This window comes from Panthera onca, chromosome B3 (genome assembly GCF_046562875.1).
Source record: "Panthera onca isolate mPanOnc1 chromosome B3, mPanOnc1 haplotype 2, whole genome shotgun sequence".
NCBI classification, from domain to species: Eukaryota; Metazoa; Chordata; class Mammalia; order Carnivora; family Felidae; genus Panthera; species Panthera onca.
Genome location: NC_138344.1, coordinates 71,880,392 through 71,905,221, shown reverse-complemented (window position 1 = coordinate 71,905,221; position 24,830 = coordinate 71,880,392). Strand labels below are relative to the sequence as shown.

Here is a 24,830-nt window from a genome sequence, read left to right as displayed (position 1 = left end):
AAGATGGATACAGATGAAATCACATTATCAGGTGTTCTGCATCCTCCTTTCCTTAACTGTGTAAAGAAATCTCCCCCATTCTTAGTAGAGCTGGAGCTATTTTGATTGCGTTCATGGCTGCTATAATATAACCAGAGTGACTGGCAGGCGGTAACCCCAGGGAGTAGGTGGTAGGCCATTTCAGGATGAGGGGACTTGAGGGACCAGATTTGGACGGTGAGAGGAGATGGAGGGGTAAGCCAATTTGGTTGGCACTAGGGTATCAGCAGGATGACTTGAGGCCAGAGGGTGGGCCTAGTATTCCAGGCCAGCACTTTGGACTTCTTTACTTTTTGTAGTGGAAAGGAATAAGGAAGTTAGTTGGTTTGGCTGAGATATGGGTAGTCTGAAGCAAGGCTTGACAGGCTGACAAGTGGAGCTGTCCAGGAAAGGGCTGACATTCGGGTCTAGAACTGAGAAGGGACTTGGGTTGGAAAAACTGCAGGGCTGGTTTGTTTTCGGCAGCCTGGTCCTCATTGCTCCCTTTCCTCTCTAAGAAAAGTCCTCTCTTTACCCACATTCGGTGGAGGATTCAGTAGGTGCGTCACCTTTTTCCTTGACCCGAGGCTAGGGCAGTTCATTCCAGCCTGCTATCTAAAAAAATCCCTCAATCCTTCCCCGCCCCCACGCCGCGGGAATTCCGAGATCTGGGCGGGCCTTCTACTTGGAGATCTAAGGAGCAGAGATAGGAGAATGCGGCCGCCAATCAGACCTCCCGGATACCCGGATGTGAAGCGGTGCGCGATACAAAGACGAGTTTCCACCCAGCGCTTCGTCAGGTACAGTGACCAATAAGCACTTCTCAGATGATAAATGACAGGAAAAGTAGCCATTTGCAAACTAGTTTCTCCCACGCATGTGGAAATTCTCCCCAATAGTCTAACCCACTACTGGTTGTGATTGGGCAGCGTTGTGAAGAGCAGTAGAACTGTCTAATTAGAAGCAGGAGCGAGAAAAGTCGCAGCCAATAGCAGGATTCTCGGGAGCGGGGCGGGGGCTAGGCCTTCGCCTCAGCGGCAGAGGAGACTCGGGGGCCATTTTGTGAAGAGACGAAGACTGAGCGGTTGCGGCCGCGTTGTCGACCTCGAGCAGCAGTTGGCTTCTCCACGTAGAACTCGGGAGTAGGAGATTCAGAATCGAATCCCTTCTCCCTCCCCCCTCCTGGTAAGTGGAGGGGGCGGAAGCAGGGCAGGCGCTGGGTTCCTCCCGGAGCGCGAAGGGGTGTGGGAGAGAAGAGGGAACCCTACTCTCGATAGAGTAACTAGGCCCCCATTTATTCAATTTGCGTTGGGCCATTAGGTTTTATGCAGGACAGAGTTTTATAGGCCTCAGCCCTTGCGTAGATTTAACCTGGTGTCCTCTGGGCCACGATCGGCAGGGGAAATGTCCTTTTTCTTTTTCGCTCTTTCTGTGTTAACGGCTGCTTCCTTTCATTTTCTACGACCATGAGGACTCCAGGAGAGATATGAAAGGGAAGATCGAGATGCTTCTTATTGCAGTGGAAGTTCCTGTAATGTCGATGCCTCCTGTTAAATTTAAAAATTGGGCGGGGGATGGGTAAGGGTTACAGAGTAAATCTTGTACCGCAAGCCTTTAAATTCTGGAGCGTGCCGCAGGGTATGAGTAGTAAATATAACAATAGATTTAACGTTTTGCCGATTACTTTTTTACACCTCTCTGAGCAATGGCGGACCTCGAAGTAGTTACTTTCAATTCTATTTTTTAAAAATTGTGATCGTTTGCATGTTAACAGTAATAATTAAAGCTGGCTTACTTTTTATCTGCAGGTTACAAATCACTTGAAATATATAAGTTAGTGGAACTTTGCTTGAGGTAGGTACTACTATCTTTCTCAGACAGAAACTGAGGCTCTAGAGTGTCGGTTACTAGGGTCATACTAAATCAGTAGCGGAACTAAGGAATTTGACCACTAGGTTGGTTAGTCAAGTGGCTTTACCTAGCTATTCGAATAGTAGGTATTAAAAGTACTATATTTGAATCTTTACAAGAAACTAATTACAGCAACCACTAGCGGTAACTGGAAATTTCCAAACTGCACTTGGGGAAAATATTAGTTACGAGAATTGCAGCTGTTATTAATTTAACATTCTAAAATAAACTTAAAATTTGATTTTCAGGATATTCTGGCATTAATTCTCCCGAAATATCTAAATCTTTTTTATTAAGAAACTATTATAGTGCCTACTTTTTAGATCCTGAAATTTACTAAAAATGTTCACGAAATTTATAAAAATTACATAGGTTTCTAGGTATCACATTCACTTATCCAAGAAACCACTTTTTCTTAATACTCTGGGAAGGGGAAGATTTAGTTGATTTTATTTTTTATGATGTGTTAGAAAAACTTACTAAGCAAAATTTAAACCAATACTGCAGGGTAAATTCATCCTTCAGGAAACAGAAGGTAAAAGTACTTTTACCAGGAATAATGATGCATTTGTTAATTCCCTCACTCTGTAGATACTGTAATAGGGATTAAAAGCATTGCCCATTAAAAATGTAAACGTATATTAAATGGGCTTAAAACTAAAGTTTATCACTGCAGAACTGTTAGAAATGAGATAAGGGTAGTGATTGGTTAAGTCGTTGGCAAATAGAGAAATGTGAAGAATTAATATTTAATAGCAGTTATTGGTAAGAATTGAAATTAATTGAAGGGCTCTTTTCTTGCCTCGAGGTGTTAGAAATAGGGGGTTTCTTAGGATCAGCATGTACCAAAGAAGCAATTACTTTAGTATCCAGCTGGAAAGATTTGACCCCAGAATTCATGTCTGAAACAATTTTAGAGGTGTTTTTAGATTCGTAGGATTTAGTAGCACTTTCATATGGCTAAAGAGGAAGGGTTTAAGAAGGGTGACTAAGTTGCAGGTCTCCTGACCTTCTGGTGTTTCCCATGCCCGTAGCAGGGGAATGCTTGGTGGTGGTTGCTGTTTTCTTCTGTAGAGAATTTAAACATTCCTTGTTATTTGTAATGAGGTCTTCACTGGGTTTCATATAGCATGCGACTTTGTTTTGAATGGGACTGCTGTAAGAACAAAAGTATAAATCCAAAATAGTTCATTATTGTAATATTAAAGATCACATTAAGTGGTTATTGTCTAAGGTGTTAACTGGGGAGTGACATAGTTAAGAGAACTAGACTTTATTCCTTATCTCCCCCACCCTCTTTATTGCGTTAGCAAATCATTTAAACCTTATGGCTTTCAGTTTTATACTTAACAAGGGGGCTTAGACATCTTACCTATTTTCATGTCTGATTTCTACTCGTCATTTGTTGTACGGAGGCTGAAAAGTGTACAGAAAGTTTTATTAAAAGCAGTTTTTGTATATTAGTAATTGTTTTCTACCTTACTAACATTTTTTTTGTCTTGAAAGAGTTGTTAATTATCTGGAGTGCATTACTCATGCTTAATAAGTATACTCATAGGGATCAGGGAAGATGATGATTTTGTACATATTAGATATATTAGAGAATTGGTGAGAACTGCTAGTACTATTAGTTGTTAGATGTAGTATAACTGCATGTATTTTCTTAGATAATAGAAAGCTGGGGTGTGTTAAGGGGAAAAGGATTACTGTACAGTTTTTTAATTCTCTTGGTGCAATTACTATGATAGGTTATGATCTTAGATTTATTTTATAGTGCTCATACCTAAAGGGGTACCAGTTAAGCTCTCATAGTGGTTCTTAAATGTGAACTGACATTAGAATTAGCGGGGGGAAGAACAGTTGAAATAGTTTTCAAGGCTCTCCACCACCAGAGTTTCTAATTAAGTCTGGTGTGGGCCCTGAGAATTTGCATTTCTAATAAGTGCCACTTGGTGCTGGTTCGCAACCCTCACTTTGAGAATAGTCCTTTAGAAGAAGGGATCCAAACCTCCCAGAGGTTGGACAAAGTATTCTCTAGGTATAATTAGGCACTAAAGTTATTTATTTATTTTTTTATGTGTTGATAGCTCATCTATTTAACATAACATTTTGGAAGACTTTCAGAATTGTGAATGCTTTTCATATTAACTTCTGTTTTCATAGTTTGTATAATTTTTTTTAAAAGATTTTATTTTTAATCTCTACACCCAATGTGGTGTTTTCAACCCACAGGCCTGAGATCGAGAGTCACATGCTCCTCTGACTGCGCCAGCCACACACCCCTGTAGTTTGTACAATTTAACACATCAGTCCAAGTATAAAAGTAACTTCCTTGTCATGCCTCAACTAGTCTGCTTTGAAAAAGTTAAAATTTTAGAGGTTTAGTACCTGTTCTGTTGCTGTAGTCATTGACACATAATTGATGTAAGGAACACTTTAAAAGCTCAGCATAAGATGTTTTAGTTTACTGACATTTGGCCGAATACTGAAATGTGAGGGCAACCAGTTCCTTATTTGCTCAGAAGACCTACAATCTAATTTCAAATCTTACCTGATGAAACAGCCAATCTGGTCATGTATGTTTCAGTGGGTGTTATGTATCAGATTCTTGGATTTCATATCTTGGAATTAGCCGTGTATACTGGCTTATAAACAGTGGGACCACAGAAACAAATTCCTCAAGGACCATAATTTATTTTTCACCTATTTTATGACATTAAATATTCAGTAGCTCTAATAATCTTGTCCGTCCTTTGTGGTTTTTCTATTGTCAGTGAGTGGAATGATGAGCTCCTTATTTATTTTTATGATGTGCTTCTTATTTAAAACATCTTTCCCCTTTTTGTAGAATCTACCAGGTCTTGTAGTTCGATCACTTACTAGTTTTGAGAATAGATACCATCTCTAGTATGTATCTTCGTGGTAGACCATTCCCCCTTCATAATCTTGATATTTGACTTATGCTCACTTCTTCATCTCTTTTGGCCTGGTTTTTCTATAATTTCCTTGCCCAAACTGCTGATGTTCAAGATGAACATTCAGTTGTAGATTTTTGTTTTTTTAGACCCTTTTGGGAATATAGGCATATATTTAGTAAATTTTAGTCACCTACTGATAATTGAAGAATTGTGAAGACAGTCACTGGAGGAGGGGATGGTTCTGTAGAGGCTTTCCCATCCCAGTGTAATGTTATGCTTTACCAAAATGTTTTAGATGCAGTGGACAGATGTTTCTGTCTTGGGGGTTTAGGGCACAACATTTCTGAGGAACTCTGACTCAATCTGTCCCTTCTCCTTTCACAGGGCAGCAAGGCGAACCCCATCCCTACTCACTGGAGCTCAGCTTTGATTTTTAACCTCCCTTCCCCACCCTTCCAGAACACACACATTCCCATTCCAAAACTGATTTTATAAAGACATTTTAAACATAATGATGCAACTTGGTGTGCACTACGGCAAATTTACAGGTGTTTTTTTTTTAATTGTTTCCAAAAACGGGCCTTGGATTTAAGATGTAATTTTTAAAATTTCTATTTCTATTTTTTCTGCAGCAGTTGGGTTAGAGGAGGAGGAGCCTTTTAGCCTCTCATAAACTGACCTCTCTACTTCCTCGTGTATTTTTAAGATTGATTGATGATGTGGAAAGGGCTTTGCTTGTCTGCTACTGAGAACTTTACCCTTGCGGTTTTTGTGGAAACTGCTTTTGGAGAAAGAAAAGAAATGAACTTTACTGACTTGACATTTTTGCACCTCCCGTTTTTCTAATCTGGGCTATTTTTATTTTTGTTTTTTTACAGTGAGATTTTTTTGATCTTCAGCTACAGTAAGTTATTCCAATTTTTTTTTTACATTTTTCCTGACTTTCCGCTGATTTCCTTTTTATTGTTGTTACTAGTTACTATTATTATTTATTATTATTATACTTATGATGGTGATGATGATGATGATGATGACACTGATGATTTTTAACCGGATTAAAATCGAGTTTTTCTGAATGTTCATAAGAATTTCTCCGGCCTCCTGATTGACTTTGGAGTTTTACATCTTGGGAGAGAAAGTGAAGGCATTAGCATTTTTAAGTGGATTGATCACATAAACCTTTTCTCTCCCAACCCCACCCTTGCCCTCATCCCCTTCCCCACGCTCGAAAGAATTTTACTGGCTGTTAAGTCTGTGACCTTATTTTTCCTGATCTTTAACTTAACTGTTTTAGAGCATCTCTGGACGTCTGTATTTTTAATTTTTTATTTTTGTTTTTTTATTTTTAATCTTTCATTTGTTAAATTTTTAAACTGTGCTGCAATAAAATGTGTGTGGTACTACTTAACACCTATAATGGTGATGGCATTTTCCCAGAAAGCCATCTTCCTCCTGTTTCCCTTGAAATCCCATCCTGCTTTTCCTGTACACTACTACCCCTCACAAACCACAAGCTGCAGCAACATGGATGCCCAGCCTGGAACAGCAGCAGCCAGGATGATCTGGAGCCAGGGGGGCCTTCGGAACAGATGCACACCCTTCCTGGGTGATGGTAAGAGGTGTGAGGTCCACTTGGTTTCATTGCAAAGACTAGGAAATACACCCCTTTAAGTCTAGTTGATACGGTGTAGGTGGTAGCTTCTGGAAATGTTTAGGTTGAGATTTTTGTGTATCTCAGATGTTTCCCAAGGGATGCCACCTCAGTTTTTTGTAAACTATGATGGAATTATGAGTTTGTAATTGGGCTGACTGAGAAATTTTGGTAATTGGAAAGAGCAGCTGAAGGTTATATATACTTTAGAATGAAAATGGCTTGTTTTTATTAGCAACAAGACGTGGACATACTACGTGTTTTTTTTCTTCCTTAGATTATTGCTAATTAGTGTCATTCGGAGTAATCTTCATTGCGTTGTGGATTGTATTCTGTTTATTCTTAATAAAATTTAACATGAATCAAGCTGTAAGAAACATCCTGTAATAATAAATGCTGTCTCACTGGGAGTTTTTTTAAAAAAGGATAGCTAGGCTTTTTAATCTCAGAAAGTGAAATCTAACCTGTATCCAAATTAGGAAAGATCTGGGGCTGACCTCTTTCAGTGATGACTTGGGACCCAGCTAAATGTTGGGGAATCTGGTGTGTTCCCAAGAGTACTAGGAAGGAATGAGAACCTAAAGACTTAAGAAATTTAGCATCGTCTAGTATTTTACTGACAACAGTGGAATATTTTGATAACTCACTTTAGAGTTGCTCTAGATTTTGAACTGAGGTTAAAAAGTAAAATGATTTTTAAACGCATTATTGAATGCTGTGTGGTACTAGGGTCATTAACATACATCCCTTGCTTGTACTAAAAGAATAAAGTCCGATTAAAGTGAACACTGAAGACATCCTCAAAGTAAACCAGAATGGGAGAAATTCTATGAACTGTACTGAGGTTATACGGAACAGGAATGGAAAATTTTAATAGGTCCAAGTACTATTGATGGCCTTTATTGTAGGAAAGCTATTTTTACCTGTTAACTCTCTGTCATTGTCTTTGTGTGGTTTCTGTTCGCTATATGCTCTTTCCTGTTCATGCTACAAATTTATCTTGTGTTACAGTTTGGGAGATACAAAAAGGTGTAGTTCTTCAGGGACTCATAACCTTGTGAGGGAAATGGGTGAATGAGATGTCACCATGTGATTAAGAGGTAAACATAGATTCTATAAAAGGTATGCAAAAATGAGTACCTCATTGACTCTTTTTTTTTTTTTTTTTTTTTTTCCTCATTGACTCTTAAAAGGTCAGGAAATGCTGCTTTAAAAAAAATTTTTTTTTTTAATGTTAGAGTGTGCAGGCAGGAGAGGGGCAGAGAGGGATAGAGATTCTGAAGCAGCCTCTTCCCTGATCGGGGCAGGGAGCCCGATGTAGGGCTCGAAATCACAAACCATGAGATCATGACCTGAGCCAAAGTCAGGTGCTCAACCAATCTGAGCTACCCATGTGCCCCAGTCAGGAAATGCTTCTAAGAGAAGGAACTGAAGTGAACCTTAGAATTAATAATGCCAGATTATAAAAATTTTAATGCCATGCCAGGGAGTTTTTATTTTATCCAAAACCATTGGTGAGCTATTGAGGTTTTAAACTGGGGAGTGAGATCAGATTTTCATTTTAGAAATGTAATAGTGTGGAAATGGCTTAGAGGAGGGTGAGATTAGAAGTAGGTGATAAGATACTCAAATACACAGAAAAATAATGAGCTGGCCTCCTCAAAAGCAGTGTAATTGGGATTAGAGAGGAGCTGATAGATGTTGGGTAAACAAAAGGAGCAGATTAGAGTTAAGAGTAGGAGAAAGCAATTTAAATACTGCTTTGTGAGGTAGACATTTGAGTGCTTATTCTGAAAATCACTGTTAGGCTGGGGCATATAGGGATGAACAAAACATTGTTCCCTAGCCCTCTTTGTTATTATAGATCATTGAGCATTTTATAATCTAGAAGGAAAAGAACAGAGTGAGATGATAGGAAGAGAACCAAATTTAGAGTATGGAGGTGGGAGGGTGCTGCCAGTGAGAGACCTTAAAGGAATTAGTGTTGAAATTAAGGTCTGGAAGTGGATTATCCTTCCTAAAAGCACAGATGATTGGGAGAAAAAACTTGGCTTCAGAGCAAGAAATAATTGGAAAGATAGGCAAGTACCAAGCATAGTATATAGGTCCTTGTAGGGCCACATTTAATATCTAGATTATTCTGGGAAGAAAAGGAGTCTTTTGAAGGAACTTGAGAATGCTGAGATCCTATTTCTTTGGAATTTCCTTCTGGCTATTGTATGGGGAATGTTAGTAATGAGGACAAAGTTCAAAGAGGACAATAAATTAGAAGAGTTACCAGAGTAGCCAATCAGAATGGTCACTATCTGGTTAATCTCTTAAAAAAAGCACATAATCCTACTTGCCCAGGTTTTTCAAATGAGTTTTTTTGGGGCATGTATTACTGAGCAGATGTAAGTAGTTTGAAGAGGGCAGGTTGATCAGATTGTAGGAATTAACTGGTTACTTCTCTGACAACCCCTTTGGTTCAGACATGATAGGATTGCTTCCCTATTTGAAAAGAAAAATGAAGTAGACACACAGTTTTTTCCTTTTGGAAGCGATAATATGGACACTTTACCATGTTTGTGTTCATCAGTGTTAAAATTCTTGTAACTTTTCTTAATTTATTTTAGAGGGGGAGGGGGCAGAGAGAAACTTAAGCAGGCTCCATGCTCAGCACAGAGCAGGGCTAGATCCCACGACCTTGGGGTCACGACCTGAGCCAAAGTCAAGAGTGAGATGCCTAACCAACTGAGCCACCCAGGCACCCTTGTGTGAACTTTTTAAATCATGATCGTAATCTTTGTATAAGTATTCACATTTTGGAGATGAGAATATTGAAGCACAGAATTTTTAAAATTTGCCCAGTTAGACATACTTAGTAAATGGTGACACATGGGTTTAACTCAGGCAGTTAGGCCTACAGATTTCAACTCTTAATCATACTAGGTTGACCTTTACTTGACATATTGAGGTATTTATGGAAAACAAATCTTTATTGGGTTAAAGTTACCCTCACCTAATTGTGTTGGACCTCCATTTTTAAAGAGTTTCCAGCTAAATATCGTTACATATTTTAACTTATGTTAAATGGCATAATGAAGTGTCCAAGGTAATGAATTACTTAGATGTAGCTTTGTGGTATAATCTTATAAAATATTTGGATGTGACAGTATTCTTTTGAGGAAGTAAATATACTTTAAAAGTGAGTTTTAGTCAAATAAATATTTGTATTTATGGTTTAAAAAAATACACATCCTAGAGGGTTGTGTTGCCAAATCCAGCAGTCTTTTTAAGTCCTCATCACTGTTGGTATGATTTAACCAGTGGAGCCATTTTCCTCCTTGAAACGTTTTTTTACTTAGCTTTCTGGTTTTTGTTCTGTTTCTGGGTCATTTCATTCAGTCGGATGGTTTTCTATACCATTTATAAGCTAATTATTCCCATGGTTCCATCACCAGCCTCGGCCTCTTTTGAATGACTTGCCAATCTGTTTAACTGCCTGGCTGACTACTCCCTTTAAGTGTATCAACTTAAAAGTCCAAAGCTGGGCTCTTGCAATTCTCTCAAACCAGTGTTGACTGTTTCAGTTAATGAAACTCTAGTTTTTATGTCAGTTTAGGTCAGATGTTGGTTAGCCATCCTTATCTGTTTTCTCTCATACCTTACCTTTGGCCTTGTGAAATATACTGTCATTGCTTCCTTTAAAACACAAGAATTGACCCATACTGCCGTTCCTTGGTCCAGTTTCAAGCTGTCATTGTCTGGTGCACCATTGGAATAGGTTTAGGTTTTTTTTGCCCCTCCCACCAGTTGTGGTAGCTGCATTGGTCCTACTGAAATGTAATGCTTGATAAATGTATTGCCTGAAGGAGTTTCTTCTTGAAACTCAACTAATAGCTCCCTATTTTCAGTGTTAAAAATTCACTGTGATTTAACAAAGTACATGATGTGTTGTGCTCCTCTTTACTGATAGTATACACACAGTATGCTCTAGCCACGTTGCCTCCTTACTGAGTCTTGAACACACTAGATGGTCCTGTCTCAGAGCCTTTCCTTGGAATGTTATTCCCTGAGACATTCCTAAGATTAGGTTCCTCACTTCGCTCAAAGGTTATCTCCTCACTGGTGTTTTCCCTCTCTTGGCCCTTCAGGCTTTCCCCCCACTAAATACTCGAGCACTTTTTGACAGCACACGTATTAAGAACTTTGTCTTCTACGTAAAGGTGTGAGAGAAATATCTGGAAAGCTACATGTGAAAAAACATTGATTACCTCTGGGCAAGGAGGGATTTATGTGTGCCTAGACTGAGGACTATAATGAGCAACACTATTTCGTTTCTAATTTAAAAACTTAACTCCTTTTGTAGAAATGCTTCAATTCTTCAGATTCTGTGACTGAAGTTAAATAGCTAAGGCCTATGGTAGGGGTTTAGTAAACAGTTTTGTAGTTAAGTTGAAATGCAGTTTTAAGATAGGTTTGGCTGGAGGCAACTGGGTGGGTCATCCAGTTAGGGGACTTGGGCTCAGGTCACTATCTCCTGTGGTTCAAGAATTTGAGCCCTGCACTGGTCTCTGCGCTGACAGCTCAGAGCCTGGAGCCTGCTTCATTCAGAATCTGTCTCCCCCTCTCTGTACCCCTCCCCCACTTGCATTCTGTCTCTCTCAAAAATAAATAACATTAGGAAAAAACTAAAGAAATAGGTTTGGCTGTGGTGGAATGAGTTGAATTGTAATTTGAGGACATGGGTTGTGTGTTTCCTGGAATGGGGCTGTAGACAAAATTTGGAAGAACTTTGTCATTTTCTTAAAAAGTTACTCTCCAGGAGTATGCATACATAGGCTTTTCAGAAAGTCATGTCATACATACAGCACATAACATTCAAGTAGAAAAAATGTCTTAATGTGAATATAATATTAACATAAAATTAGATAATCTAAGAATTTTAATAGCTGCATACATTGCATACTTAATATTTTACTTAAAACTATTATTTGGGGCACTTAGGTTCTTGCCATTTTTCCCTTTTATACACAATTGAACAGTCCTAAAACTAAAATTTTATAAGTGCTTTATATTTTTATATACATGTATGTGGATATTTGATGCTGTTTCAATTTTGTGAAAAATTCTTGAACTTACACAAAGAGGGATATAATCAGTTTCCATGAACTTGTTCCAGTTTTAACAGTCCTTGTGTAATCTTGTTTCACCTATACCTGCATCTACTCCCTCTGCTTCACATTATTTTGAAGTAAATCAAGGATTTACTTTTTTGCTTGGTCTTTCTGGACTTAGAGAAGCTCTTTTATTAGAGAAAAGTTTTTTGTTAATTTGAGTGAATCTTGGCATGGTTTTTCTCATAGGTGATAAAATTGAGTTCAGAGTAACAAGATGGTCATCTTATTGTCAGTTCTCAAATTTAGGTATAATCCCATGTTCTAGCTGCTTAGGTCTGAGTGATGGAGAATGTTGTAACTTTAATTCATTTCCTTATTAAAAATTATTTCCTTATAAAAAATTAAAATTTTATGACAAATTTTATCATCAGTTTGACAAACTCATTTGGTGACAGCCTGACTTCGATTGACTTGATTATTTACAGTCTGTTACATTAAGTGACTGTGATTATGTATATCTATTACTGTATAAAAACTAATACATTTGATTTGACAGCTGAGTGGTTCCCCAGATCCAGCTGGGGTGTAACATAAAAAAAAGGCACAGTATTGGTAAATACTGAAAAATCCTGATTATCCAAACACCTCTTTCCATGGTAGACTTTAAAAAATATATTTTGGGCACGCCTGGGTGGCTCAGTCAGTTGAACATCCAATTCTTGATTTTGGCTCAGGTCATGATCCCAGAGTTGTGGGATTGAGCCCCGTGTGGGCTCCGCATTGAACATGAAGCCTTCCTTTCTCTCTCTGCCTCCCCCCTGCCCCGACACGCTCTTTCTGTTTCTCTCTAAAAAAAATAAGTAAAATAAAACAGTATAAATTTTATAACTGAAAAGTATAATTTGTTGGAACTCAATTGCAAGATAAAAAAGAAATGAAATCTTGTGAATAAGTATCACTTTCTATTTGCTATTCAGAATATGGTCTGTGCTCCAGCAGCAACATCATCATCATCATCATTGTCATCATCATCATCATCATAACCTGGAAGTTTCGTAGAAATACAGAATTTTATGCCCTATCCTAGAACTGATGGGCACATCAAAGAAAAGTACTGGTGTAGACCACTTGCATTCCCTTATTATTGCTTACTTGTGATGTAGACATTTTGATGGGCTTTGTGGCAAGAGGGTTTTTTGGTGTTTGAGGGGAAAGTTGGGGATCATGGTATGTGAATTTGCAGTAATACAATATTAAAAAAATGTAAAAATTGAAATAATGACTCATAAATAGGATTAAGAATCAAGTAATTCAGACGGGTAATTTGATAAATGGTAGATAATTAGTGGATACCACTGAAGCTAGTAATCAAATATTTGTTGGTGATAAATGATAGCTGAAAAGAGAAATGTTTGAAAAACATAATTTTGCCTATCAATGTGGATCCGTGACTATAATACTTAGGAACATTTTTACCTTTTCCCCACGTTTAAAGAGAATATTCAGACATACAAAACTACTGTATATTATATATATATACACATACACACATAGATTGCCATGCTACTGTTTTCTTTTGAGTGTTACTTACTGAACCACTTAAGGGAAATTGCTGATTTAAGACAGATCCCTAATATATAAAGCATTAATCTCAAGTATAAAGATACTATAAAGATACTGTTCTCTTGATCAAGAGTTCATGTGCACCTTAACCATTTTGTCACTGTTATGCACATAGGTTCTCAGTGATACTAGAAATAAGTACTTCCTGTATTTTTTTTTTTTAATTATTTTATATATTGCATGTGTCCTTGATGTTTTAGTGTTTGGTCAAGGTTTATTGACTTTACTGAAGTAACTGTGAAATGTCGCTCTTATTTCTTTTCCTGTGAAAAGCATTCTTTTACATAATCCTAATACTTGTTTGATACTTTTAGATTTGGGAACCTCTTTTTTTGAAATGGGTTGAAACATCCCCAGAATGGCACCAGGGTGGCTCATTAGGTTAAGCGTCCAACTTCAGCTCAGGTCATGAACTGTACTGTGACTTCAAGCTCCCATTGGGCTCTGTGCTGACAGCTCAGATTCTGTGTCTCCCTCTCTCTGTTCCTCTCCCACTTGCGCTCTCTCTCTCTCTCTCTCTCTCTCTCTCTCTCAAGAATAAGAAGATTTAAAAAAAAATTCCCAGAATGAGTAGATGTTTGTTGAAGGGGAGTTTTGCTATGTAGAAGCTAGTCTAGTTAATATGATAGGCTTATAACAGAGAAAGACAGATACCATATATTTTCACTCTTTTGTGGATCCTGAGAAACTTAACAGAAACCCATGGGGGAGGGGAAGGAAAAAAAAAAGAGGTTACAGTGGGAGAGAGCCAAAGCATAAGAGACTCTTAAAAACTGAGAACAAACTGAGGGTTGATGGGGGATGGGAGGGAGAGGAGGGTAGGTGATGAGTATTGAAGAGGGTATCTTTTGGGATGAGCACTGGGTGTTGTATGGAAACCAGTTTGACAATAAATTTCATATATTAAAAAAAAAGAATATGATAGGCTTTGGGGCACCTGGGTGGTTCAGTAGGTTAAGGGTCGGACTCTTGATTTTGGTTCGTGTCGTGATCTCGTGGTTCATGGGATGAGCCTTACATCAGGCTCTGTACAGCATGGAACCTGCTTGAGATTCTCTCCCCCTCCTCTGTCTCTTTTTCTCTCTCTCTCTGCCCCTCCGCCACTCTTGGGTGCGCCCTCTCGCTCACTCTCTCTCTCCCTCAGATCATTTTTTGTTTATTTTTGTGAGAGAACAAGTGGGGATGGGGCAGAGAGAGAGAATCTCAAGCAGGCTCCACAGTGTCAGCACAGAGCTTGAAACCATGAACCAGATCATGACCTGAGCTGAAACCAAGAGCTAGACACTTAACCCACTGAGCCACCCAGGCACCCTTCTCTCAAAAATAAATGAAAGTAGCAGCCTTCCCTTTTTTAGGAAAAACAAACGGGATTGCCTGGGTGGCTCAGTTGGTTAAGCATCTGACTTCGGCTCAGGTCATGATTTCACATTTTGTGGGTTCAAGCCCTGTGTCAGGCTCTGCTGACAAGCTCAGCCTGGAACCTGCTTTTGATTCTGTGTCTCCCTCTCTGCCCTTCCCCCACTCATGCTCTGGCTCTCCCAAAAATAAATGAAAAAACACTTAAAAACAAGAACAATACAATACGCTTCTAAAATGCTGAGGTTTGCTTTTTTTCTTCTTTTATTTTTAAGTAATCTCTGCACCCAGCATGGGGCTTGTATCCACAACTCAGATCAAGTCACATGCTCTACCCACTGAGCCAGCCAGGCATTACCTAACCCCCTTATTTCCTTAAGTCTGATGTAACTCTGACTGAAACTGACAGGTAACTATTTAATAATGCCAACAGTTGATAATGAAGGTTGAAATGTGGAGAGAAGTACCTGTCTCTGTTGGGACTACTAATGAGATACCTTGAATTTGTGAAACACAGTATCCAGTGAAAAATTTGGTTGAGAGATGCCCATTTTCTAAAATTGTATATAGTTTTGAATTGGAACTATTCTTTGTGGAAGGGAAGCACTCAACCATTACAACTGGTTTGTGGGGGGAGGGTGGGTTATAGAAATCTTTGCTTATTCTAGGCCAAGCTGTGCATTATAATCTTTGAATTGCAATGTTGCATTAAGCTATCTTTGCAGAACGACGAATTATGAAAGCAATATGGTTGTTGAAGAAAAATCAAGGAAAAAGTACTTAAAAAATTAAGAATATTACTACATCCTGAGATGTCTAATACTTAGTAATTTAGATAACTTCTACAGTTGACCTTTGAACAACATGGATTTGAATTGTATGGTTCGATTTACATGTGGGTTTTTAAAATATAAATGCAAGCATTTATAAAATATAAATGCATTATATTTATATATATTTATATATATTTTTGTATATTATTTATAACGCAAGGGATTATAAGGTATAAATGTAAGCATTTTTCTTAGGATTTAAAAAAACTTTTTTTTTTTAGGATTTAAAAAAACTTTTTTTTTTAGTATTTATTTTTGAGAGAGAAAGAGACAGAATAGAATGCAAGTGGATTAGGGGCAGAGAGAGAGGGAGACACAGAATGGGAAGCAGGCTCCAGGCTCTGAGCTGTTAGCACAGAGCCTGACACGGGGCTCGAACTCACGAGCCGTGAAATCATGACCTGAGCCAAAGTCGGATGCTCAACTGACTGAGCCACACAGGCGCCCCTTTTCTTAGGATTTTAGTAACTTTTTTCCTTATTTTTAAGGAGCATGTGAGCGGGGGATGGGGGGAGGTAGAGAATCTCAATCTCTCTTAATTACAATTAATTCTTAATTGTAAGAATGCAGTATATAACATACACAGAATACGTGTTAATAAACTTATTGGTAAGGCTTCCAGTCAGCAGTTTTTGGGGAGTCCAGTTCCGTTTGGCTTTTTTATTGCACAGTGGGGACGTTGGTGCCCCTTGCCTCCTGTGTTGTTCATGGGACAGCTGTATATCATGTGTGCTCCTTAGCATCTTGAACATCTCTCAATGTCAGTACGTTGTCATTTTTAAATAATTGTTGCTGCTTGTATTAATCAGATTGATGTACTGAAATTCATTAATCCAGTCCTATATTGTCAGGCACTTATTTTCTAATTTTTCACTGTTAATATGTCCAAATCCTTGTTTGCTTCAGATGAGTTCTCAAAAGTGAGATTGAGCCAAAGAATGTGTACAGGTTTAAGGCTTTTGATAAAAAAAGTCCCATTGTCCGCTGAAAATAATGGAACCAATTCATAGAAAAAATGTGTAAATATGACCATTCCAAGTTTAAAATATTTTTGCTTATTTGGTAAATGAAGTATGGTAATTGATTTCATTTATGTTTTCATTTTAGTGATGTTGAATTAAAAAAATCTCCTTAAACCTTTAGTAGTACTTGCTAATAACCTGTTTGTGTCCTTGGCCCATTTTTTTGTTGTTGTTGGTATTTACCAATAATAGTAAATGATGTAGTAGTAGCAGCAGCTGCAGCAGCAACACTTCCTGTGTGCCAAGCACCATGTCAATGTTTTCTGTACTTTGTTTATGCCTCCTACCTCACCAATGAGACAAATACTATCAATGATACTGATTTTACTGTTGAAATAGCTGGTTTTTGGAGGAATTGGCTTCTCAAAGGGGTTGACCTTGAAAGTGAAACAAGTCTGTCTGACCCTAGTCTCAGAGCTCTTGATCATTAGGATGTATTCTTTTCATGCATTTTTGTGTATGTTACTAAGAACTTGAATTGTGGACAAATAGACATTATGGTTTTTTGTAACTTTTATTTTTCGTTATTTTTGTATTTTAGTGTGGGAATGTGTTGTATTTTTATGTTCTATTTAGGAAGTTTTCGTTAGTCACTATTGCAAGTGAAATTTGGTCATGGTGGCCATGGCTTGAACTTGTGGGGATACATATCTTCCATTTTGGTTTAAAAAAATTTTTTTTTTGAAAACAGTGTTTACCTAAACTTTTAATTTGCAATTTTTAAAGTTATTGACTCTGGTCCTGTTCAAAACTAAACCAGGATAGGGCTGATCAGAATACAGAAAATACGCAGAAGCACTTGTCAGTTGAGATTGACTTTTGGTTGTCATTGTTTTAAAACTAATGTGACATAGAAAAAATCTTGTGCTATCGAAGGAAAATTGTGTTAATCTTATTAAACTTCTCTAAATGATTTGGGCAAGATTCCTCAGGGTATGTTGAACACATCAGTGAAGGATATGTAATTGTAAGTGACTGTTAATATTTTAATACTTAAAATCTGAATCTGACACTTCAGGCTGGAACAAGGGTCATTGAAATAGGTCTAAAAAGGATGAGGGGCGCCTGGGTGGCTCAGTCGATTAAGCAGCCGACTTTAGCTCAGGTCATGATCTCGCGGTCCGTGAGTTCGAGCCCTGTGTCGGGCTCTCTGCTGACAGCTCAGAGCCTGGAGCCTGCTTCGAATTCTGTGTCTCCCTCTCTCTGACCCTCCCCCATTCATGCTCTCTCTCTGTCTCAAAAATAAATAAACGTTAAAAAAAAAAAATTTAAAAAAATGAAGAGGATGAAATGGTATTCGAAGTGTAAGATGTAAAGAGACCCATCTCTATAGTCGTACAAATAGGAAGTTAGCATTATATTAATAAGAATTAGGTTTTACTTTATGAATTCTGCATATGTTGACAAGACAAAAGTTAGCAGAAGCACTAGCATCTGGATAGCATCCAGAGTGTATTCCATTCTTGAAAGAGCAACCAAATTTGGGCTGCTACTGTGTTCAAAGGGACATTGACAGATTAAATTGTTGCATGGGACTTCTTTCTTATTTTCACAGATGGTGAGGATAGATAACACTTTGAATAAGATGATTTATGTTAAAAAGAAAATTTTAATGCTAATGAAGAGACAAGGGAAGAAGGAACTAAAGAAATTAGTTAAAAGCCAATTAGGTTTTAGAGTTGAGTATCTTTAAATTGTGGATTCCTTGACTTTGGTGGCAGTTCAAGAAGCTAGATAGATTATTAGTGAGTGAGCAAGGATGTTGTTAGGGGATTTTAACATGCTCTGAAGAATTGTGAAGCTGTTGAACTACATGATTTAGTTTTTTCATCTTAGAGATTCTGGGAATATTTTTAAAACCTACAGTTTAAAATTTGTTGTATTACGTTACCTATTTATACTTTGACAGGAACAATCTTATAAAAATGTTTATTAAAATTTGAAGGAAACATGTAAAGAAAATACTTAAAGCATCAGCAAAGATAATCACTATTAATATTTGCTATCTTGGTCCATTTTTCTGTCTTAGCTATGGGTGTACCTGTACATCTCTATTTTTTTCGTATGTATTTTATATATTTATAGGTTTTTAGCAATGTGGAATTGTTACCATACGTATTTTTAGAGCATTTATATTGTAAGTGTTTTTCGCTTAGTTTTCTACAACATGCTTTTATTAGGGGGTTATCTAATGTTTTTTGTTATAGGGATCTATAAAAATTACAGGCGTCGAAGTTTCTCATTTTCAGTTCCAAATAGGATGGCCTGAAATTAATTTAACATTGTCACTTGGTTAATTAATGCAAGTATATAGACCTACCCGTTGCTTGGCACTTAACTTTAATTAAGAATTTTCAGGGGCGCCTGGGCGGCTCAGTCGGTTGAGCTTTCGACTTCGGCTCGGGTCATGATCTGGCGGCTCGTGAGTTCTAGCCCCGCATCGGGCTCTTTGCTGACAGTTCAGGGCCTGGAGCCTGCTTCATATTCTGGGTCTCCCTCTCTCTCTGCCCCTCTCCGGCTCATGCTGTCTCTCTCTTTCAAAAATAAACATTAAAAAATTTTTTTAAAAATAATAAAGTATTTTCAAAGGAACCTATAGAAACATGTACTGGTTTACTTAGCTATAGCAGAGGAAATGCCATTTCTCTTCCAATTGGATGATCATTGATCATTGTTATATTAGTAAATCTAAGAAAAATGTAATTTTGCTATTTTCTGGGAACTTGTTAAAGTGTGTGACCCTGTATATATCATTTTCCCATTTGCCTAAACTAGCTTTAAGAAACTTTGGAACAGGTAATATTACACATGTAAAATACACCATCTGTGTTCCCGCCTTGTGCTTGGTTCTGGTAGCTGCTTCCTAGATTGCCATGTTTGTTCTCTATATGCGTTTTTTTCCCCCTCCTGAATAATTTTAAAATTCTAGGCATGATACTTCACTTAGGAACTTGAACGTGGCTGCACCATGTAAGAAGAAAGATAGTATGTATCATCACATAATTATCAAAATAATATATAATATTCAATATTCTCTTGTGTACAGTCCATAATAAAATTCTCTAGTTGTCACCAAAAAATGTTCCCTATCCAGTCAAGGTTCATACATTGCTTTCTTAATCTAGGAAAGTCCTTCCTTTTCCCTATTTTGTATGTATGTATGTATTTTTGAGGAGTTTCAATCAGTTGTATTGTTGTATAATGTCTCTACAAACTTGAAATTGATTGTTTCCGTATGTATAGGTTCAAGTATTTTACCAAGAATATTGCATAGGTGATGGTGTTTGTTACATCAGCAGGCATATGTCAGATCAGTTGGTTTAAGTTGTGGCATTTATGTCTCCATTGTAAAAGTACATTTTTCTGTTAAAATAGTATTCTTTTTGGTAATACTTTGAGATCATGTAAATCCTGTTCTACTCAACAAGCTTTTGCCCAGTGATTTTAGCATACATCAATAGTTGTCTGAATCAATTCTTAAATTGATGTAATCTTTACCACTCTAACAGTTTTAAGAAGTATCTTTAAAATTTTTCATTTCAGTATGTTTTTCTTTAAAACATTTGATTGATTTTAAATGATTTGTTTTGAGTTTCCTGCCTTTTATTTTCTCTTCATACTTTTTGGGACAGTTGCATGTTTTGTGTTGAGGTTTTGACAATTGCATATATAATTTTTTACATTTAAATTTTGACCCATTTATAATTTATTTTGGTGTACTGAGTTTGTTTTTAGATGGCTGTGTGCTACCATTTATTGAATTATCTATTTCTCCCTATAATTTATAATATCTTGAGTATTCTTAGTTTAATTCTTAGACATAGCAGTTAGAATAGCTTATCTAAAAATGGCTAGCGTCCCTTTTTGTGACCTGAAAATGCCCTAAAAATAAAGTATACTGTTCTTTTTGCAGACAGATGGACAGTTCATTGTTGACCAGAGGGAAATAATTGAATGCAATAAAGATAACAGGCAGAGAACAAAGAAAAGGGGCCAGATTGGGTAAGAGGGAACCAAGAGGGACAAGTGATTTATAAAGGGGCAAAATAAGAGCTTAGAATTGTTAAAGGAGGACAATTTAGTACAGATGATGACACTCTAATTGGGCAGAGAAATTTATAGTATCGGAAAAAGAAACTTTGTCAAGAAGTTGTGAAAGGCGGTGTGAAGTAGAAAATCTTTACACTCCAGATTTAGTCATGTATTTTTAAAAATGCCAACTCATTGCTGCCATCTAGTGATACTTTGCTTTTTATATTGAAAGAAAGATGGGAAATAACATTAGTCATGTATCTAATTTGAATTGGATGTATAGGGTAGTTAAAGGGTAATAAAGAAAATTTTAAGGCAGAGTTCTGAATTTCCTAGTTTGAGGCAAGTTATTTTTCTTAGTATGATTTGACATCTGATAAGCCATACAGATGTTGTCTTTGATTTATTTTTTTTCTGGAGTAAAAGGTAATGTGCTATGAGCAAGTTTAAACGTGATTAGTCTAGGTGTATAGGGTAAGCAGGTAGAGGTTTAGCTGAAATTTTTTTTTTGAGCAGCTGGCAAAAGTTTTTTAGAATATAAGATGGGAAAGGAAGAAAATAGTATGAAAGCTCTCTTTACAGAGAGGGGACATTCAAAAGTGAGGATTGGCTGAAATCTTAAGTAGAAACCTTACGGCTTGTGTACTTAACTTTCTGCTGCTGGGATTTTTGTTTGTAGTAAACATGTCTAAATATTACTACTGTGATACTAAACACAGTCTGAATGAGTGGCACAGTTTTGTCAAGCATTTATCTTTCCAGTCCTTTTCCACTAAAGGTACATTTCTGGTGTCCCAGACATAAAAGCAAGGGAGCTAAAGTCTTGGTTCCATTTATAAATTTGTTTTGGGCCAGCTCCCAGCAAAGTCAAGGACCTTCATAACCTATGTTTTTGGGCCATTTGAAACTCTTCATAATCAGAGAGTGTAATCTGAATCTCCCCTTGCTGCCCCTCTTCCCAGCAGAATTTACTTGACATTTAATGTGAACTTGAGAGATGGAGTAGTCATTAATAAACATCTCCCAAATTTTTAGATTGGCAGTCCCAAGTTAGGTTGGTCTCAAGAGGGCAAAGAATCGGGATAGTGCAAACCTGAGAATGAACAGTTGAAATAAAATTTGACAGGTTTGTTTGCATTCCAAACAGATGGAGATTTTATTTACCTTTTTTTTTTGGTTTTAGGATATAATTGGAATGGCAAGAGTGTGAATAAAAACATTTCTATATCCACAAGTCTTAAATATTTGTCCATCACTGCCACTAAAATCTCTTGGTTTTATTGCTTTAGCATAAAGCCTATGATCAGACACATAGATCCTTTGGTGTAATGCAATAAAGGTAACTGAGTAGTCCTAGTTTAGATTTACTTACCAGATAAAACACACCTTAGATTCTTTGATGGGATAAAAATATATATGTAAAGTATGTAGTATGCAAACACCTGCGTGCATGTGCATCTGTGCTAGTTTTGAGTGCTACAACCCAGATAACCTTTAGGAAAGTGTTCATTCTTTCCTTCCATTGTATTTACTGTGTTCGAATTCTGCTCTTCTGGAAACCAGATCTATTTAAATCTTCAGCAGTGAATTACACAGGATGCAGAGTATCCAGGGAACATAATCATTTTAGAAGTCTACCCTGTTCATTTTACTTTTTCTTTTTATATAAATTGTTTTAAATGTTTTTATTCATTTTTGACAGAGACAGCATGAGTGGGGGAGGGGCAGAGAGGGAGAGACAGAATGGGAAGCAGGCTCCAGGCTCGGAGCTGTCAGCAGAGCCCGATGTGGGGCTTAAGCTCACGGACTGTGAGATTGTGACCTGAGCCAAAGTCAGACACTCAACCAACTGAACCACCCAGGCGCCCCTCATTTTACTCTTTGAAACCAATTTTAGGAAAGAACCTTTTTTATTCTGTGTAACTTTTATTTACTTAGATGTTTAAGAAAGAATGAATTTGACTTAGAAATGAGTTCTGTGGGGCGCCTGGCTGGCTCAGTTGGAAGAACATGCGACTCTTGATTTTTGGATTGTCCGTTCAAGCCCCACATGGTGTATAGAGATTACTTACTTCCCTACCTACATACATAAACTTTAAAAAAAATTTTTTTTCTGGTAACGCCTGAAACTAATACAACACTATATGCTAACTAACTAGAAATAAAACTTTAAAAAAATGATTTCTCTGAGAACACTTTAAAAGAATTTTTTTTAAGTTTATTTTTGAGAGAAAGACAGGGCATGAGTGGGGCAGAGAGACAATTCAAAGCAGGCTCCTGGCTCTGAGCTGTTAGCACAGAACCCCATGTGGGGCTCGAACCCACAGGCCGTGAGATCATGACCTGAGCTGAAGTTGGGATGCCTAACTGACTGAGCCACCCAGGAGCCCCTCTCTGAGAAAACTTTAAGGATGTTACTAGACTGATTTCATCTATGAGGAATTACGGAACATTTAGAATGTGCTAGCAACTTCTGGTTGTCAGAAAAATGGGAGAAGTTGTGGAATTTATAAACTAGCTTGAGGAACTAGACTATGAAGGTCATAAGCATTAACCGAAAGCAGAGTACCCACAGGACAACATTTTAAAATATTACTGCTTTATCTTTTGTAAGCATGTGACTTTTATGTGAATAGTTTATATGTGCTTCCTTTTACCATACAGTTATATATGCTGCTTTTCAACCTAAACATTTAATCATAATTCCCCACATTATTTAAAGTAATTGCCAGATTTTTCTCTTTAAGTTTTTTGTTTGTTTTTGTTGAATCTCTACACCCAATGAGGGGCTCAGGCTCAACCCTGGGATCCAGAGTTGCATGCTTTCCCCCACTGAGCCAGCCAGGCACACCTAAAGTGATGTGCAGATTAGTCTAAAGACTGCAATTGCTGGTAATTAGAATGCTGAGTTAAAAATTAAAAATCTGCTGTACAAAAATGCATGTAGAATATAACATGCTATAGATATTTGTAAGGTAAAAAAGCAAAAGTTAAATTGTTCTGCAACTGCTTTTATACTGAAATCTGATGTATGTCTTGAAGACTGTAGCATTTGGATCTGATTATTTAAGCTAGGCAGCACTTCCACCCATATCTTCTTGCCTAGCACTTATTTTTAAAAAGCTAGGAGAAATCTGCCCAATGAGGAAAAATTACTCAAGTGTAAACCTTTATGACCCATAATGTAGCCTCAAATAAACTCATTTACATCTGTTCCATTTCTGTTAGGCCGAGAAAAATAATTAGGAAGCAAAACCTCTAATGACTAAAGTCCATAAAAATACAACTCTGCCAACAAGGTTTACACCTTGGAATGACCTGTGACAGCTGAGAAGTAAATGAAACATATTTAAGGAAAGAAAATGCAGTGATAAAATTTCATACCCAGCAAAACTGACAAGTATAGACCGCATAGGCCAGCTGTTAGTAACATGTAAGAACTGAGAAACTATTCTCATGAATTCTGAGTAATACGTTAGAGATAAACCTGAGATACTATAATTTTAAGTCATGGTAGAATTTAAGCAGTAATGTCACAAAAAAGACGTGTGTGTGTGTAATTGCACTAAGAGTATGAAATTATGGGAAATCCAGACTGGGAAACTTGAGGTTGAATACCCTGTACTCTTCAAAGAAGTTGTTTTGAGTTAAAGGGATGGAAGGGGAACATATCTAAAAGAAGTCATAAAAGACACATCAAATTCACTTTAATGGGTAAGACTACTAACTAGGGATATATATCAACATGATAGAACTATTTTGAAAAGAAAGTGATTATGGCACACCTGGGTAGCTCAGTCCTTTGAGCATCTGACTTTTGATCTCAGTTCAGGTCTTGATTTGAGGATTTTGAGTTCGGGCCCTGCTTAGGGCTCTGTGCTGGGCTTGAAGCCTTCTTCCCAAAAAAAAAAAAAAAAAAAAAAAGGCGATAGTTAACTTTTGGAGGTTGGAAAGAGATTGAGAATGGAATGGTGCACATAGAGGGCTTCTTAGTTTTGAGATTTTGTAGAGGCTCTGGTACCTAGAGATTTTTACAATAGTGCCTTGTACTCACCCACACTTGGAACAGGAAACACACTCTGTTTCAACTGCTTTTCTTAAAATTGGTTCCCTTGGCTATCCAGTAAATGGATATTTGGGGATTCTTCAATTCCTGAGTCTATTTCCCCCATGTGGGCTGTTGCATGGGCCGTTGGCTTCCTTACCAGCCTGGCATTTTGGCATTTTCATTGGGGTACCTTGACACTAAAGCTCACTATCTAGTTGCTTTTATCTGGGGATTCAGAAAGATCAAAAACTATGCTCTGCTGTTGGTGCTTTCTTTTGAGAATCTGTTTTTTCCCAGTAGTTTCTTTGCATTTGGG

The 24,830-nt window shown here is 37.4% G+C and overlaps 1 protein-coding gene across 10 annotated transcripts in view; it reads left to right on the top strand.

Moving 5' to 3' along the window:
- Positions 1-1,050: 1,050 nt before the first annotated feature.
- HNRNPC (heterogeneous nuclear ribonucleoprotein C) overlaps positions 1,051-24,830 on the top strand; it is a 54,943-nt gene continuing 31,163 nt past the window's right edge. Inside the window, exons 1-4 of one of the 10 annotated variants that reach the window (XM_060619151.3) lie at positions 1,053-1,203; positions 1,827-1,872; positions 5,232-5,395; positions 5,726-5,751. The gene's annotated coding sequence lies outside the window, so the exon portion shown is untranslated. Of the gene's footprint in view, positions 1,204-1,826; positions 1,873-5,231; positions 5,396-5,725; positions 5,752-5,847; positions 6,460-24,830 lie in introns of those variants that run through there. The other 9 variants (XM_060619157.3, XM_060619159.3, XM_060619152.3 and 6 more) reach the window with 9 other exon arrangements.